At 49.4% G+C, this 17,408-nt stretch overlaps 1 non-coding gene and 17 pseudogenes across 1 annotated transcript; all 18 read right to left on the reverse strand.

The window, feature by feature from the left end:
* Positions 1-62: 62 nt before the first annotated feature.
* LOC137550642 (5S ribosomal RNA) lies at positions 63-181 on the reverse strand (annotated as a pseudogene).
* An 81-nt stretch (positions 182-262) lies between these two features.
* Positions 263-381, reverse strand: LOC137554032 (5S ribosomal RNA; annotated as a pseudogene).
* Positions 382-462: 81 nt separating this feature from the next.
* Positions 463-581, reverse strand: LOC137548037 (5S ribosomal RNA; annotated as a pseudogene).
* An 82-nt stretch (positions 582-663) lies between these two features.
* LOC137553978 (5S ribosomal RNA) lies at positions 664-782 on the reverse strand (annotated as a pseudogene).
* Positions 783-864: 82 nt separating this feature from the next.
* LOC137551297 (5S ribosomal RNA) lies at positions 865-983 on the reverse strand (annotated as a pseudogene).
* Positions 984-1,065: 82 nt separating this feature from the next.
* LOC137553778 (5S ribosomal RNA) lies at positions 1,066-1,184 on the reverse strand (annotated as a pseudogene).
* Positions 1,185-1,265: 81 nt separating this feature from the next.
* LOC137553000 (5S ribosomal RNA) lies at positions 1,266-1,384 on the reverse strand (annotated as a pseudogene).
* An 81-nt stretch (positions 1,385-1,465) lies between these two features.
* On the reverse strand, positions 1,466-1,584 carry LOC137551099 (5S ribosomal RNA; annotated as a pseudogene).
* An 80-nt stretch (positions 1,585-1,664) lies between these two features.
* On the reverse strand, positions 1,665-1,783 carry LOC137552578 (5S ribosomal RNA; annotated as a pseudogene).
* An 82-nt stretch (positions 1,784-1,865) lies between these two features.
* On the reverse strand, positions 1,866-1,984 carry LOC137551641 (5S ribosomal RNA; annotated as a pseudogene).
* An 81-nt stretch (positions 1,985-2,065) lies between these two features.
* LOC137551415 (5S ribosomal RNA) lies at positions 2,066-2,184 on the reverse strand (annotated as a pseudogene).
* Positions 2,185-2,266: 82 nt separating this feature from the next.
* LOC137550299 (5S ribosomal RNA) lies at positions 2,267-2,385 on the reverse strand. Its single transcript, XR_011026906.1, has one exon. It is a non-coding gene; the product is annotated as a 5S ribosomal RNA (ribosomal RNA).
* Positions 2,386-2,466: 81 nt separating this feature from the next.
* LOC137549412 (5S ribosomal RNA) lies at positions 2,467-2,585 on the reverse strand (annotated as a pseudogene).
* An 82-nt stretch (positions 2,586-2,667) lies between these two features.
* On the reverse strand, positions 2,668-2,786 carry LOC137552885 (5S ribosomal RNA; annotated as a pseudogene).
* An 81-nt stretch (positions 2,787-2,867) lies between these two features.
* On the reverse strand, positions 2,868-2,986 carry LOC137554104 (5S ribosomal RNA; annotated as a pseudogene).
* Positions 2,987-3,068: 82 nt separating this feature from the next.
* On the reverse strand, positions 3,069-3,187 carry LOC137549624 (5S ribosomal RNA; annotated as a pseudogene).
* An 81-nt stretch (positions 3,188-3,268) lies between these two features.
* On the reverse strand, positions 3,269-3,387 carry LOC137552782 (5S ribosomal RNA; annotated as a pseudogene).
* Positions 3,388-3,469: 82 nt separating this feature from the next.
* Positions 3,470-3,588, reverse strand: LOC137554251 (5S ribosomal RNA; annotated as a pseudogene).
* Between the last annotated feature and the right edge of the window lie 13,820 nt (positions 3,589-17,408).

Below are 17,408 nucleotides of genomic sequence, written 5' to 3' on the forward strand. Positions count from 1 at the left end.
CTGCGCCTTGAAGGTGAGGCTTCCCACGTGCTCATAGCCATTGGACCACAAACCCAAAAAAAAGCCTGCAGCACCTGGGGTTCACAGCCGGTCTGCCACGCAGCTACTAACCAGGCCTGAAGCCGCTTAGCTTCCGCGCTCTGACGAGAGCAGGCGCTTTCGGCTTAGTGTGGCCGCAGACAAAATCCAAGGCGCCGTTCCTGCGCCTTGAAGGGGAGGCTTCCCACGTGCTCATAGCCATTGGACCGCAAACCCAAAAAAAAGCCTACAGCACCTGGGGTTCACAGCCAATCTCCCACGCAGCTACTAACCACGCCTGAAGCCGTTTAGCTTCCGCGATCTGACGAGAGCGGGCGCTTTCGGCTTAGTGTGGCCGCAGGTAAAATCCAAGGCGCCGTTCCTGCGCCTTGAAGGTGAGGCTTCCCACGTGCTCATAGCCATTGGACCGCAAACCCAAAAAAAAGCCTGCAGCACCTGGGGTTCACAGCCGGTCTCCCACGCAGCTACTAACCAGGCCTGATGCCACTTCGCTTCCGCGATCTGACGAGAGCGGGCACTTTTGGCATAGTGTGGCCGCAGGCACAGTCGAAGGCGCCGTTCCAGCGCCTTGAAGGTGAGGTTTCCCACGTGCTCATAGCCATTGGACCGCAAACCCCCCAAAAAAGCCTGCAGCACCTGGGGTTCACAGCCGGTCTCCCACACAGCTACTAACCAGGACTGAAGCTGCATAGCTTCCGCGATCTGACTAAAGCGGGTGCTTTCGGCTTAGTGTGGCCGCAGGCGAAATCCAAGGCACCGTTCCTGCGCCTTGAAGGTGAGGCTTCCCACGTGCTCATAGCCATTGGACCGCAAACCCAAAAAAAAAGCCTGCAGCACCTGGGGTTCACAGCCGGTCTGCCACGAAGCTACTAACCAGGCCTGATGCCACTTCGCTTCCGCGATCTGACGAGAGCGGGCACTTTTGGCATAGTGTGGCCGCAGGCACAGTCGAAGGCGCCGTTCCAGCGCCTTGAAGGTGAGGCTTCCCACGTGCTCATAGCCATTGGACCGCAAACCCCCCAAAAAAGCCTGCAGCACCTGGGGATCTCAGCCACTCTCCCACGCAGCTACTAATCAGGCCTGAAGCCGCTTAGCTTCCACGATCTGACGAGAGTGGGCGCTTTCGGCTTAGTTTGGCCGCAGGCGAAATCTAAGTCGCCGTTGCTGCGCCTTGAGGGTGAGGCTTCCCACGTGCTCATAGCCATTGAATCGAAAACCCAAAGAAATTCCTGCAGCACCTGGGGTTCACAGCCGGTCTCCCACGCAGCTACTAACCAGGCCTGAAGCCAGTTAGCTTCCACGATCTGACGAGAGCGGGCACTTTTGGCTTAGTGTGGCCGCAGGCACAATACAAGGCGCCGTTCCTGCGCCTTGAAGGTGAGGCTTCCCACGTGCTCATCGCCATTGGACCGCAAACCCCAAAAAAAGCCTGCAGCACCTGGGGTTCACCACCGGTCTCCCACGCAGCTACTAACCAGGCCAGAAGCCGCTTAGCTTCCGCGATCTGACGAGAGCGGGCGCTTTCGGCTTAGTGTGGCAGCAGGCGAAATCCAAGGCGCCATTCCTGCGCCTTGAAGGTGAGGCTTCCCACGTGCTCATAGCCATTGGACCGCAAACCCCAAAAAAGCCTGCAGCACCTGGGGTTCACAGCCAGTCTCCCACGCAGCTACTAACCAGGCCTGAAGCCACTTAGCTTCCACGATCTGACGAGAGCGGGCGCTTTCTGCTTAGTGTGGCCGCAGGCAAAATCCAAGGCGCCTTTCCTGCGCCTTGAAGGTGAGGCTTCCCAAGTGCTCATAGCCATTGGACCGCAAACCCCCCAAAAAAGTCTGCAGCACCTGGGATTCACAGCCGGTCTCCCACGCAGCTACTAACCAGGCCTGAAGCCACTTAGTTTCCGCGATCTGACGAGAGCGGGCGCTTTCAGCTTAGTTTGGCCGCAGGCAAAATCCAAGGCGCCGTTCCTGCGCCTTGAAGGTGAGGCTTCCCACGTGCTCATAGCCATTGTGCTGCAAACCCAAAAAAAAACCTGCAGCACCTGGGGTTCACAGCCGGTCTCCCACGCAGCTACTAATCAGGCCTGATGCCACTTAGCTTCCGCGATCTGACGAGAGCGGGCACTTTTGGCTTAGTGTGGCTGCAGGCACAGTCCAAGGCGCCGTTCCTGCGCCTTGAAGGTGAGGCTTCCCACGTGCTCATAGCCATTGGACCGCAAACCCCCCATAAAAGCCTGCAGCACCTGGGGTTCACAGCCGGTCTCCCACGCAGCTACTAATCAGGCCTGAAGCCGCTTAGCTTCCGCGATCTGACGAGAGCGGGCGCTTTCGGCTTAGTGTGGCCGCAGGCGAAATCCAAGGCGCTGTTCCTGCGCCTTAAAGGTGAGGCTTCCCACGTGCTCATAGCCATTGGACCGCAAACCCAAAAAAAAGCCTGCAGCACCTGGGGTTCACAGCTGGTCTCCCACGCAGCTACTAACCAGGCCTGAAACCACTTGGCTTCCGCGATCTGACGAAAGCGGGCGCTTTTGGCTTAGTGTGGCCGCAGGCAAAATCCAAGGCGCCGTTCCTGCGCCTTGAAGGTGAGGCTTCCCACGTGCTCATAGCCATTGGACCGCAAACTCCAAAAAAAAGCCTGCAGCACCTGGGGTTCACAGCCAGTCTCCCACACAGCTACTAACCAGGCCTAAAGCCACTTAGCTTCCACGATCTGACGAGAGCGGGCGGTTTCAGCTTAGTTTGGCCACAGGCAAAATCCAAGGCGCCGTTCCTGCGCCTTGAAGGTGAGGCTTCCCACGTGCTCATAGCCATTGTGCTGCAAACCCAAAAAAAAACCTGCAGCACCTGGGGTTCACAGCTGGTCTCCCACGCAGCTACTAATCAGGCCTGATGCCACTTAGCTTCCGCGATCTGACGACAGCGGGCACTTTTGGCTTAGTGTGGCCACAGGCGCAGTCCAAGGCGCCATTCCTGCGCCTTGAAGGTGAGGCTTCCCACGTGCTCATAGTCATTGGACCGCAAACCCCCCAAAAAAACCTGCAGCACCTGGGGTTCACAGCCGGTCTCCCACGCAGCTACTAACCAGGCCTGAAGCCGCTTAGCTTCCACGATCTAACGAGGGCGGGTGCTTTCGGCTTAGTGTGGCCGCAGGCAAAATCCAAGTTGCCGTTGCTGCGCCTTGAGGGTGAGGCTTCCCACGTGCTCATAGCCATTGGACCGCAAACCCCCCAAAAAGCCTGTAGCACCTGGGGTTCACAGCCGGTCTCCCACGCAGCTATTAACCAGGCCTGAAGCCGCTTAGCTTCCGCAATCTGACGAGAGCAGGCGCTTTCGGCTTAGTGTGGCCGCAGGCAAAATCCAAGTCGCCGTTCCTGCGCCTTGAGGGTGAGGCTTCCCACGTGCTCATAGCCATTGGACCGCAAACCCCCCAAAAAAGCCTGCAGCACCTGGGATTCACAGCCAGTCTCCCACACAGCTACTAACCAGGCCTGAAGCCACTTAGCTTCCACAATCTGACAAGAGCAGGCGCTTTCGGCTTAGTGTAGCCGCAGGCAAAATCTAAGTCGCAGTTCCTGCGCCTTGAGGGTGAGGCTTCCCACGTGGTCATAGCCATTGGACCGCAAACCTCCAAAAAAGCCTGAAGCACCTGGGCCCCACCCAGCATGCGCACACAATATGCCACTAATAGCCAGCCTGTGTCACCCCCACCCAGAATGCGTACACACAATATGCCACGAATAGGCAGCCTTTGTCACGCCCACCCAGCATGCGCACACAATATGCCACTAATAGGCAACCTGTGTCACCCCCACCCAGAATGCGTACACACAATATGCCACTAATAGGCAGCCTGTGTCACCCCCACCCAGCATGCACACACAATATGCCACTAATAGGCAGCCTGTGTCACCCCCACCCAGCATGCACACACAATTTGCCACTAATAGGCAGCCTTTGTCACCCCCACCCAGCATGTGCACACAATATGTCACTAATAGGCAGCCTGTGTCACCCCCACCCAGCATGCGCACACACAATATGCCACTAATAGGCAACCTGTGTCAGCCCCACCGAGCTGCGCCCACACAATATGCCACTAATAGGCAGCCTGTGTCACCCCCACCCAGCATGCGCACACACAATATGCCACTAATAGGCAGCCTATGTCACCCCCACCCAGCATGCATTTACAATATGCCACTAATAGGCAGCCTGTATCACCCCCATCCAGCATGCGTATTGCTTAAAAAGGAAATAAACATGGCAGCCTCCATATACCTCTCTTTCCAGTTGTCCTTTAAAGGGACCACTATTGCGAAAGTTGTAAATTTAAAATATATGTCAACACATACAAATAAGAAGTACGTTTCTCCCAAATAAAAAAATCCTTTTCAGGGAGCGTCTTTATAAAGGCCATGCTGAGAATCCCTATGAGGATATGGACTAATGGTCCAAATCCTGTCAGTTCTGTCAGATTTCTGCTACTAACTGTAAGTGACAGCAACATAGTAGAAAAGTAATTTATAGCTCATTTTACTCTGGGAGAAACGTGCTTTTTATTTATGTATTTACATGCATTTTAAATTTTCAAATTGTTTTGCGATAATGGTCCTTTAAGAAGAATCAGAGGATAGCTATCATGTTCCATCTCCCTGTTGGGCCTGTGTGTGAAGAGGAATGTGCAGTGTGTGTGGATCCACAGACCGAAGATGAGTGAAATTTATATTTTTCTGAGCTACATAATAATTGTGGGACTGACAGTGGAAGGTGACTGCAAGGGGTAATGAGCAGCAGCTGCTGACAGTTTGCGGCCATATTGTGTGTGTGCCGGGTTCGGTTGGGCCTTACTATCGAATGACTCGCTTCACCCTCAAGGGATTATGGGACTGGTCAGTGGACAGCATAGGAACAGTGCTGGAAGGTTTATTTACACAGGATGTTGCTGATATTGTATTGTGGAGTGCCAACCTAAAAAGGAAAGCTGTAACCTGCCATAAAAAAGTAAGATACTCACCTCAGAAGAGGGAAGATTCTGGATCCCTAATAGCCTTCCCGTTCCTCTGTGTCCCCTCGTTCCACTGCAGGGGCTCTTGTTCAAATATCCCGCCGGCTGCTTCTTCAGTTCTTCTAGTATGGAGCTGCTCATCTTTGGAAGTACCTGGAGACCCGAGTACTTCAGTGGCCCTCCGAGGGTACCCAAAGGCTTCGTCCACATTAAAGTTGAAAACTGGAACAGGGGGTGGCGGCAGTGGAACATGTCGGCGCTATATAAATACTAATGCCTTACAATTATGCCCTGCCTCTACCCAGCAGTTAACTTGTTTTGATGATTAAACCCCCTATTGTATTGTGATTACCTAGCTAGACTGTCATCAGCTTAGACTTCAGTATTCCCCACACTCAGATTATACACACGCTTTCTCACAGCCCCCTCCAATGTAACTGTCTCCTGGTATTTACATATGCAAAAATTAACATTCTCACAGTACGGCCACACGGGGAGCGCCGCACACAAGTTCAATGGACATTCTCACAGTACAGCCACAAGGGGGAGCTCCGCACACAAGTTCAATGGACATTTTCCCAGTAACGTCCACAAGGGGGAGCTCCTCGCACAATGCTGCCGGGTTACATACCGTTCCTGGATACTCCGTGGGATGCTCCTAGTCTCGTCCTCCTCGGCTGTGTAGAGCAGAGACACACCGACCTCCTCCAGCCTTTTGTCGCTCGAGCGCTGCTTCCGTTGTCCGCTGAGGTCGTGTTTCCGTCTCGCAGGTGATGTAGATGCCTTGCGCTGGTGACGTGGAGCTGTGCGATTAAGCACACCTTGCCAGTGCTGTATATACTATACTGTAATATATATGTTATATCTATTAATACAAGATTAATTCTAGGCACAGCATATACTGTCAGGCTGTATAATAGTAAGCACAGCTTTAATACAAGGTTTTCACACTGGTTTCTTCAACTAGATGTTCAAGCATTACTGTACTTGTATGCCAGCCTTGCAACACATAGCTGTCTCTTGCAGCATTTCATAGCTCCCAACTATCCCTGTTTTGGAGGGACAGTACCTCTTTGGGGACCGTGTCTCTCTTTCTTCCTCATTTGTCCCTCTTTCATGACTGATGTATTTATCTATGTAATCATATGTATATTTCTTATTTTCAAATGTTAATATGAAGGAAAATTAACCAGGATAGAAAGTACCAGTGTGGTTTAAATTATAAAATAACATATTTTTATTTTGAAATCTTTATGGTATGCGCGACTAGGGGGGTGCCTAGGGCGTGATCAAGGGTGTGGCAGGAGTGTGGCTTAAGTGTCCCTATTTCTTATCTCAAAAAGTTGGAAAGTATGGCCAGGGCCGGTTCTAGGGGCTGGTTAGAATTTTTGGGGCACCTACACAGGTGTCCATTTAAATATCTGAATGGTTGCCTATGGCAGCACCCAAATGTCCTATTTCAGAGTCTCCCACATAGGTAGCCAGAGAGCCCTGTTTATGTGGCAAGAGAGGGCCCCGAATACACAGCACAGCAGAGGGTGAACTAAAGTGAACCTTAACTGTATGAAAGACAAAAAAAAGTGCATTTACCAGCCCCCTGCAGCTGCCCTGTACTCATCCTCCAGCACCCCGCAGCACCCTACTTTCGTTCTAATGAGAGCCTCTGGTCCGCTCGCCTCCTAATCGCGCTCTCATGGATGGGAGCAGTCTGCGAATTTGCAGTACTAAAAAATCTCTACTGCACATAGATGGGAGCGCTATTGAGGAGACGCACATGTGCAGTGGCCAGTCAGTCTGGAAGAGGATCGCTAAGGGGGACCGGAGGGCAGCTTAGTGACAGCATGGGCACAGGGCAGCTGCAGGGGGCTGGTAGAAGCCCCAGGTAAGTTACACCTGTTTTGTTTTTTTTTACTTAATAAGGTTCCCTTTAACTCACCTCCCCAGGTTAGCACTCAGCTGCACACAAGCATATGACTGTAGGCGGAGCTTACGGCCATTGGAGACGAGGCTTATCGTGGACTAGTGGGGGGCGGGGCTGTGGTTCGATTTAGAGGCGGAGCTTTGCAGGGCCCCGGAGTCGCTTTGTAAGGGGACATTGGGCTCTATTCTCAAAGACTTCCCGCATGTGGTAAAGTACATGCGGGAAGTTTGCGACCAAAATACCGTCAAGTTGAAATTCTCAAAATGTTCTGCATGTTTTTTCCGCATGCGGAAAAAGTGCAGTAAAAGTGCGGGATTCATGCGGAAAAATTTCCGCAAAAGTCGGTATTTTCCGCAATAAAAAATCAATTCTCAAAAATGTTCAGGCGCATCATTTCGTCGTTATTTACTGATTTTTTTTAATCACCTACGAATAGCTGGACTTTTAATTTATTTTTTCGAAACACTTTTTCATGCGACCTTTTTACCGCATGATTCCCGCATGAATAATGGCTGTTTCCGCATCTTTTTTCCCGCATGCGGAAAACATGCGGAAAATATTAGTGAATGTGGAAAAAATGCAGAGTTTACCGCTGGCGGGAATATAGCGGTAACATTTTGCGGTGTTTTTGCCTGTTAGTAAATAGAGCCCATTGTGGTCAATGACTGCTGCTCAGGGTAAAGTCCCCCTCAGGATAAAGACCCTGACCTGATATTTGCTACCAAAAGGAATTCAAGGCAGTTTTTTTTTTTAAAAGTAATCGATCAGCCCAGGATGGGTGCCATAAACCTATTTCTGTTATAAGAAGTCTAATTCTATCGCCTCCATCCTACCTCACTGTGTAATTCCTGCTACCGGCCGCTAGGGGGAGCTCCGGGATATAACTGCTTGTTCCTTCCTGGAGCTTCTGCCGGAGAATGTCGTGGCTGAGCGCTCCTGGCTATCGGGGATATATAGAGAGAGAGAGGCCTCTGATGCTGTCGCCGCTCCGTCTGAGGAGGATGAGTGCCGGGGTGACGTCATAGCAGCTATTGTGACGCGCGTGGGCAGCTCGTGCACCGCTGAGGATGGCACCTGCAGTGACACGTGACCACGCCCCTCTGCTATTGCTGTGCCATGCTAGTGGATGGAGGTCAGGCATTATGTACAACAGGGAAAGGTGAGAGAGCGTGTGCTGTGCTGTATATACTGCTGTACATGCATCATGCAGTTATATACTCAGTGACGTGCTTATGCCTATCCATACTCAAGCTTGGTACACACATCCAATTTCGATTGGCCAATCATTAGCAAATTGTATCACTCGCTGCCATGTCGTATGAGAGGCTTACTTGCACAAACTGGTCTTAGTATTTAACCACTTGATGACCCACCCTTTACCCCCCCTTAAGGACCAGCGCTGTTATTTGTGATCTGTGCTGGGTGGGCTCTACAGCCCCCAGCACAGATCAGGGTGCATCCAGAGCGATCAGATCGCCCCCCTTTTTCCCCCACTATGGGGATGATGTGCTGGGGGGGTCTGATCGCTCCTGCCTGCCGGTGTTGCGGGGGGGGGGGGCACCTCAAAGCCCCCCTCCACGGCGAAATCCTCCCCCTCCCTCTCCTACCTGGCCCCCCTGGTGTTCCGGGCTGCACAGGACGCTATCCGTCCTGTGCAGCCAGTGACAGGATGTCCCCTGTCACATGGCGGCGATCCCCGGCCGCTGATTGGCCGGGGATCGCCGATCTGCCTTACGGCGCTGCTGCGCAGCAGCGCCGTACAATGTAAACAAAGCGGATTATTTCCGCTTGTGTTTACATTGGCGGCCCGCAGGCTATTCACGGAGCCCCCCGCCGTGAATTGACAGGAAGCAGCCGCTCGCGCGAGCGGCTGCTTCCTGATTAATCAGCCTGCAGCTGGCGACGCAATACTGCGTCGCTGGTCCTGCAGCTGCCACTTTGCCGACGCGCAGTATGAGTGCGCGGTCGGCAAGTGGTTAAAGTCTGTTCACCCTCACTCTACATTGAGGTGGTACAAGTGGCTAGCAATTGGCCAATCAATGTTGGATGTGTGTATGCACCCTAAGTGACTTTCCCTCTATCTGCAATGCTGGGGTTATGTGATATACACAGGGCCCGGGCCTGTACCCGAATTGATTTAAACTGCAGGTGCGGGTAGGGTTGCGGGTAGCGGTCTGCGGGTCGCGGGTAGTGAAAGCAACCTTAAAACCTTCTTTAGCTTTGGTTTGAGTATAAAAATAGGTTTTATTAACTTTACAGCTCCCAATGTTACTTTAAATGTGCACTTTACAAGAAAATGTAAAAAAGCGAGTCGCGGGTAGCGGGTCGGGTTGCGGGTATCAAATTCACCAGGAAGCGGGTCGGGTGCGGGTATGAAAAAGTGGACCCGCGCAGGCCTCTAGTCTAGAGTACTCAGGCCCGCCCCTTAGAATGTGGCTGCTCCTCCCCTCCTTAGTGCTGTCAGACTGAGCAGCTCCGCCCCCTGATCTCCAAGCAATACAGCAGAAGCTGTTACCTTGTTAGCCACAGCTTGGCACCGAAACACTGGCCCGCCCTTCAATATGTCACTGCCCCGCCCCTCAATGCTGCTGGTTCACCTAGAAAAGCATATAGTAAAATATCTGTAGATTTAAGGCCTGTACACACTGAAAATCACCTAACGCAGTGTGATGCAATTTTGCTGAGGCCATCTGTTGCTGGTTTCGTGATTGTTAAATTATATAACGCAATGAAAATCGCATGAATTGCGTTTTTTTCATGCATTTTTTTAAGGGCAGTGCTTAAAAAGCACACCGGTCACTGCGATTACGTTTTTTAACAACACATTGAACCACTGTGTACAGGTCATCACAATTTTCATAATTTTTCAAAAGGCCTTGTGATTTTAAAAACGCAGTGCAACGCATCCAGTGTGTACAGACCCTTACCGACATTCTACTATTGCAGTGAAAAGGACGATAATAAAATGTCAGTAATACACACCAATATTTTATTAAAGCTAAACATAACCCTATTCTTACACTGAACACTCCCACTGTCCATGCCTATCCCTAACTTCCCTGTCCCACGGCTAACCTCAACCACCCACCCCACTTGGCCAGCTTTACCCACCCACATCCCTCCCCCAGCTAGGAGCGCTGTAAAAACATCACTGGGGATTTTGGCACAGCTGGCACCAAATAGGAATTTCAACTATAGCTGCGCTTAGACAGTAATTTGGGTGCCGTCAAAAGGCGCTCAAATTACTTTGAGGGACAACTGAAGTGAGAGGGATATGGAGGCTGCCATATTAAACAATACAAGTTGCCTGACAGCACTGCTGACCTATTTGGCTGCTGTAGTGTCTGAATAACACCAGAAACCAGCATGCAGCTAAACCTGTCAGATCTGACAATGTTAGAAACACCTGATCTGCTGCATGATTGTTCAGGGGCTATGGCTGAAAGTATTAGGGCCCGTTTCCACTCTCGCGGAAACGGCCGCGAATCCGCAGAGTTTCCCCGCAGGCAAATCGCGCGGGGAAACTCTGCCATAGGGGATAACGGCGCCGCCGGCCGAATCGCTTGCAGTAGCGATTCGGCCGGAAACCCCCACAGAATTCGCGGCAGAGGCTGCGATTCCCATAGCCGTGCATGGCACGGCTGATGGGAATCGCCTGCGATCCCGCCCACCCGCTCAGTGCCGGCGTGCGTCTACGAGACGCACGCCGCACTAGTGGAAACGAGCCCTTAGAGGCAGAGGATCAGCAGGACAGCCAGGCAACTGGAATTGTTTTTAAGGAGATAAATCTGGCATCCTCCATATCCCTCTCGCTTCATTTGCCCTTTAAAAACAGCGTAATTTGATTTACAGCTTTGCCCATTATCCATTGCGACCTGGAGGAGGAATAGTAAATAACGCCGCCAGAACTTTTGCAGGAGCAGGGTGAGCCGCTCTTCGGCTTTACCCTGCGCCCAAGTCTCCCAGTGGCTTAATTATAGGAATGTCCCCAGCTAACCTTAAAGGAAAACTAATATTAAAAAAAAAAAAGTTTCACTTACCTGGGGCTTCTGCCCCCCCCCTGCAGCCTTCCTGTGCCTGCGCCATCTCTGTACGATCCTCCGGTCCCTTGCTGTGGCTGTTATCGCAAGTCCACTGCAGCAACCTGCTTTCCTTTTAAATGAGCGCCTCAGTTCCGCTCGCCAAGGCAGAGGCGAGAGAGGCTCCAGCCTCAGGGCGCAGTGTAGGAGGAGGTGCACATCTCACTCAGCTATCATTTCCCTATTGTGTTTGAAGCATAGGAAAAGGGGATACATGGCAGTGACTGCAAGCCAGATAACTGGAGATTAAGGTGTTGGCGGGGGCCCTGGGGTGCCTCTTACTCTAATAGCAATCAGTGTGGGACAGCTGGGATAGGAGGGATGGGGGGGGGGGCGCACTTTGGTGTCTCAGCCTTGGGTGCTGGCGGACCTTTTCCTGGCTCTAAAACCCAGCAAGGCATTTTACATATTCATCTCCAGGCTGTCGCTATTGGCAAAACGGGTACAATATGATTTATGGATCAAAATGTGCTTAGTGGAAAAGGGCCCTAATTAGATGTTCTCCCCTTCAGATGTTTTATTATGTTCTTTTTGTGTCAGAGTACTTTGGTTAATCCAATTGGCTGAAAGTAAAACACATTTTGGCCAATAGGATTGTAAGCTGGGCCACCACGGCAAGGTAGGCTCTTTAAGGCCTGGAACCCACTGCAAACCGCAAACGCTAAACGCAACCGCTAGCGTTTTGCCTGAGCGGTTTGCAAGCTGATTCATGCGAGTTTTCGGTCGCGTTTTGCAACAGTGTATTTTTTTCCTCAGCGGTTGTGTAGCGTTTTGCGTTTCGCGTTTTTATCCTGATTGGTCCTGTGAATAATTTTTAATTTTGTTACAGTGTGCTGAACCGCAAAACGCTAGCAGAACCGCTCAGTTTAGGTTTTGCTGAGCGTTTCTGCTAGCGTTTCAATACCTTGCATTGAAGCGCTAACGCTCCCAAAATGCTGCATGTCCTGCGTTTGCGTTTCTGAGAAACGCAAACGCTCCTGTGGAAGTTGCCCCATCCATTAACATTAGCCCAGCGTTTTGGCAAACTGCTAGCGTATCGCAGTGCTGCCAAAACGCTGCCAAAAGCGCTCCTGTGGGTTCCAGCCCTTAGGGCGGGTTGGGGTATTGGAGTGAAAGAGGTATAGGGGATGGCGGTTTGGAAAATGATGAGGGGGATAGGTGGTCATAATGGGTACCCCCCTTACACCCTCAAGTGAAAAGTCCGGGAACACGCCGACCACCTGAGAAGGAATTGGGATCCAGTTGGTTCCCCCTTAGCCATGGTTCAACCCTGAAAAATAAAAATTTTCAAACAAAATGTGCCTAGTAGAAAAGTGCCCTAATTAGTTGATCACTCTCTAAGATATTTTATTATACTAGCCAACCCACTACAAAACACTATTGCTAATCGCAATCGCTAGCGTTTTGTATGAGCAGTTTGTAAGCGACTTCATGAGCGTTTTAGGGAGCGATTTTAGTAAGTGTAATCAATTTGCCAGCGCTTGTGTAGCGATTAGCGTTTTAAAGTCTGATTGGTCTTTTTGATTATTTTTAATTTTGTTACAGTGTACATTAACTTAAAACGCTAGCAAAATCGGTCAAAGAGTTCACTTCCTGACTTGCGTCAGGCAGTGAATTTAAAAAACGCTCTAGAAAAGCCCTTAGAAAAGCGCTTTTACCAAAAAGTGGAGCACGGGAGGGGGGGGGGGGGGGGGGCGACGACTGCCGCACAAAACGCTTGCAATTACGATTTTAGATGTGAACGAGGCCTAATACTGGCGAACTGTAGACTTGGCATGAGATTCTAAGTTTTGAGTTAATGCAAAGGATATGCAAATGAATGTAGCTTGAAACTGAACCTATTAAAATGGAAAGTATGCTTCTGCCTTTGATGGGTCCAGTTCCAAGCTGCATATATTTACATAAGATCTGTCCTGAGATCTGAACGAATATCAAGTGAGACAAGGTGGTGAACGATTGATATCAGGAAAATATCGATTGTTTACCATATCTGGCTTGTGTGTGCAGCTTTACAAACATCACATGGCCGTGCTTCGGTAATGGCGACTACCATTGATGTTCAATGATATGCTAATTTTTCAAGCTGAGGCAAAATGTGAATGATTTTAGGCAGTTTGGAACTGAGCCAATCCGATGCAGCTGCTGCCAATTTAGATTGTACCCGTTTTAAGCTGCATCCAAATTGCATCCAATTTTGCATTTAGGGCAAGTTCACACCAAAAATTGCTAAGTGTAATCGCAAACGCCTAGCAATTGTTGCGGCGATTTGCAGTAGCAATTCCCAGCATGTGTCTAGCGATCTTCTATTAATTGCTCTGTTGATTTTACAGTTTTCCTATTTTTTACATTGAGGCGTAATTGCCTCCAAAATGCTGCAGGACTTGCACTAGGGAAAAAGTCACATCACTGTAATGATGCCCATACATGGCAGGGCTGTGGAGTCGGAGTCAAGGAGTCGGAGTCGGGGCAATTTTGGGCATCCGGAGTTGGAGTCGGAGTCGTGGTTTCAGAAACTGAGGAGTTGGAGTTGGGAGTCGGAGTCGCATAATTTTTGTACAAAATCCACAGCCCTGTTAAGTAATTGATTAAGGAGTCGGAGTCGGAGTCTGAGCAATTTTGGGTACCCGGAGTTGGAGTCGGAGGCGTGGTTTCAGAAACTGAGGAGTCGGAGTTGGAAGATTTTTGTACCGACTCCACAGCCCCGATACATGGTACAATAAAAACGTTACATTTTCCGTTTTTATTCGACTAAAACGATCGAATCTAATGAAAGTCAAAAATAATCTTTTTTTTTTTGGATTAAGAAAAACGAACGATTATCCCGTTTGTTTTTTTCCAATAAAAATCTGATCGGACATGTTGGAAAAATCTTTATATTCGATCTAGCAGAATAATTGAAAGAAATGAATCGGAAAAAAAAAATATTGTACGATGTATTGGCACCTTAAAGCGGACCCAAACCAAACATTTTTTTAATTAAAAATATTTAGTTGCACCACTCTGACACATACAAAGATAAATAAACACTCCTTCAAACCTATGAGCATTTCAGTGCAAGCTTTTCACCCTTCTCTTTTCATAGCTAGGGTTATACTGGTGGCAGCCATTAGCAATTCCTCCATTGCCAGACACCATCTACTCCACCAGTTTGCCGGAAAAATCCCGGCAATTTGAAAGGAAGGGAGGGGTTCCTCCAATAAATGTAAAATATTTTATATTTGTCATCATGCTGCTATTTATTATTATAATTTAGAAAATAGATTTTATTCCTGAAATCTTGTATTTTTAATTTGAGTCCACTTTAATGCAAACTAGCCCATAGAAAGACATTACCCAAGCGCTTTTCGAAACTCTACTGCTTTTGAAAGCACTTCTGATCGCTTTTTAAAACACCAGCGCTTTCGAAAGCGATTGGCTGATGTTTCTTAATGGGATGGATCCATAGATCACAGAGCGATGTAATTTTCTCCCAAACGCAGGTCCTGCTGCATTTGGGCCTTTTTCCACTACACAGCTGAATCGCAAATCGCTAGTGATTTTTAAATCGATAGGGTTGTTGCTTTATCATAGAAATCATGAGAGGTATTTTGGGTACTTATCCATTAGCCGGGCGCATCCAGTAGGTGGCGCTAATTACTATTCCCCCTCCAGGCCGACATGGATAGTAGGGAAAGATGTAACTCTGGTGGTGTTTTGTCGCCACCTAGAGGATGCGCCCGGCTAACGGATAAGTACCGTATTTTCCACTATAGTGATTTGATTTGGGAAACACAAATCGCTCTCTGGAGCGATTTTTAGAGTGATAAAGCAATGCAAATGAAAAATCGCAATCGCATAACAGAATTAATGAAAAATCGCAATCGGTGGCATTTGTGATTGCGATTGCTAGTGGAAAAGGGCCCTGTCCACTAGCAATCGCTAACGTTCGCGCTAAACGCTAGCGATTGCGATTCAGCAAAGTCCAAAATTCCCCTGCAATTTCCTGGAGATTGCGATCACGCTTTTGCTATGCAATGCACTGCATAGCAAAATCGAGGCGCGATCGCGCTTTAGTAAAAAACGAATTGCGGTAGTGGTAATTACCTACCGCGATTCCTATGTTAAAAAACAAACTGTAACGATTTAAAATCACTAGCGGTTTGCGATTTAGCATTGCAATCGCCGCTAGTGGAAAAGGGCCCTTTTCTTTCTGAGGCGATTCAGCCTCAATGTTAACTATAGGAAAGTGGAAAAGGCACTAGAATAGAGCGATTTTCCAAGCATTTTTGTGACATAACCAGTAAACTAGCAGTTGTACTGTACCCCCCTAAAAAAAAAAACTACACAAAAACGCTCCAAAAATCACCAGTTATAAATAGAAAATCGCTAGGCACATGCCTAGAATAGCCTTGAAAAATCTCTCCCAAAAGCACTGAACGTTTGCAATTATGCTAGCGCTTTTAGGTGTTCACCAACTCTAACTCAGAAAATCTTCCTCCTCTTGACACTACAGAGCTACAAGTGGTGCGAAAAACTATTTGCCCCCTTCCTGATTTCTTATTCTTTTGCATGTTTGTCACACTTAAATGTCTCTGATCATCAAAAAACGTTAACTATTAGTCAAAGATAACATAATTGAACACAAAATGAAGTTTTAAGGCTAGTGATAAACCAGGACGTTGCGTTTAGGGGATGTTATAGGGCACATAACGTGCCCCTAACGCAACGCCTGGTGCTCTCTGGTGTGGACGTCGGAGTGAGCCGCGTTGTGCAGCTCACTCTGGCGTCCGTGATGCGTACTCTTGGACGCATGCGGCATCATGTGGTCCCGCCCGGCTAATCGCCACACAGAGCGGCCACTCCAGGAAGTAAACACTGCACGTCACTGAGTGCAGTGAATATTAAGTAGCCGTGTGCCCGGCCGCTCTCCCCTCCTCCCCAACATGACTGAGCATGTGCAAACAGTCTAACGTGGCTTAGCCGCCTAGAACGCACAGCATGCAGCACTTTGCTGCGTTACAATGTAACGCAACGTGGGCAGTGTGAACAGCCCACTTGTGTTGCATTGCTGTGCGTTGGGGGAGCGTTACAGGCTGCACTAACTTGCGCCTGTAACGTCCCTGTGTGCAAGAAGCCTAAATGATGTTTTTTATTATTTAGTGAGAGAAAAAAACTCCAAATCTACATGGCCTTGTTAAAAAATAACTTAACTGTGGTTTATTACACCTGAGTTCAATTTCTGTAGTCACCCCCAGGCCTGATTACTGCCACACCTGTTTCAATCAAGAAATCACTTAAAGGGAAGGTTCAGGGAGGGGATTCAAAAAATAAAAATAAATGTCCACTTATCTGGGGCTTCCTCCAGCCCGTGGCAGGCAGGAGGTGCCCTCGCCGCCGCTCCGCAGGCTCCCGGTGGTCTCCGGTGCCCGACCCGACCTGGCCAGGCCGGCTGCCAGGTCGGGCTCTTCTGCGCTCCATTTCCTGGCACTTCTGCGTCCCACGCCGGCGCGCTGACGTCATCCGACGTCCGCCGGGCTGTTCTGCGCATGGTGTCAGCACACAGAGAACTCTGATTATTGGTGATCTGCAGTATCACCAATAATACAGATGCTATACCTGATTATGTGGTGATCTGCAGAATCACCAATAATACTAGTATAGCCTGACACTGGACAACAGGAGAGGAATAGTGTTTGGTGTAACAGTAATACGGATGAGAGATTTCACCCGAGGAGCAGGTGATTCAGACTGTACTGCAGCCGGTGCTCACCTAATGAGTGGATGAGACAGACCGTGCTACAGCCAAAGGCATATGAATACCACAGCAATGAGAAGGAACACAATAATGCTGTATAGCTGACCACCTGTGGAGCAAGTGATTCAGACTGTACTGCAACCAGGTAGTGTTTGGTGCACAGTATAAGGGGGAGCAAACCTAGTGATGTTTGACTAAGGATCCCCTAAAGAACAGGTGGTACAGACTGTATTGCAGCCTAGGAGTAGATGATACAGTTGGTGCTGCAACCTAAGTGACAGATGCCGTACTGCCGCTTAAGAGCGAGTGATACAGACAGTACTGCAGCCTATGAATACCTGTAGGACAAGTATCACAGCTAAGCAGTAGTATCCTACACCTGAGAGGTTGGTGTAAGCAACTAGTTTCCCACACCAGTGGCAGGGCCCACTGATGCGGGTAGCGAGGTCAGACAGAAAGAGTTTGGCAACGAGCGGACAGATACAGTACAGAAACGGAAGACTGATTCAACGTCAAGGACAGGCAGGGTTGGCAACGTGAATCAGATAGGCTGAGGTACAGAATCGACAAACGGAAGAATAGTCAGAGCAAGTGAAAGATCATAACAGATAAACAATGCAATAGTACTTTAACC

Source organism: Hyperolius riggenbachi, chromosome 2, assembly GCF_040937935.1.
Source record: "Hyperolius riggenbachi isolate aHypRig1 chromosome 2, aHypRig1.pri, whole genome shotgun sequence".
In the NCBI taxonomy this organism is placed as follows: domain Eukaryota; kingdom Metazoa; phylum Chordata; class Amphibia; order Anura; family Hyperoliidae; genus Hyperolius; species Hyperolius riggenbachi.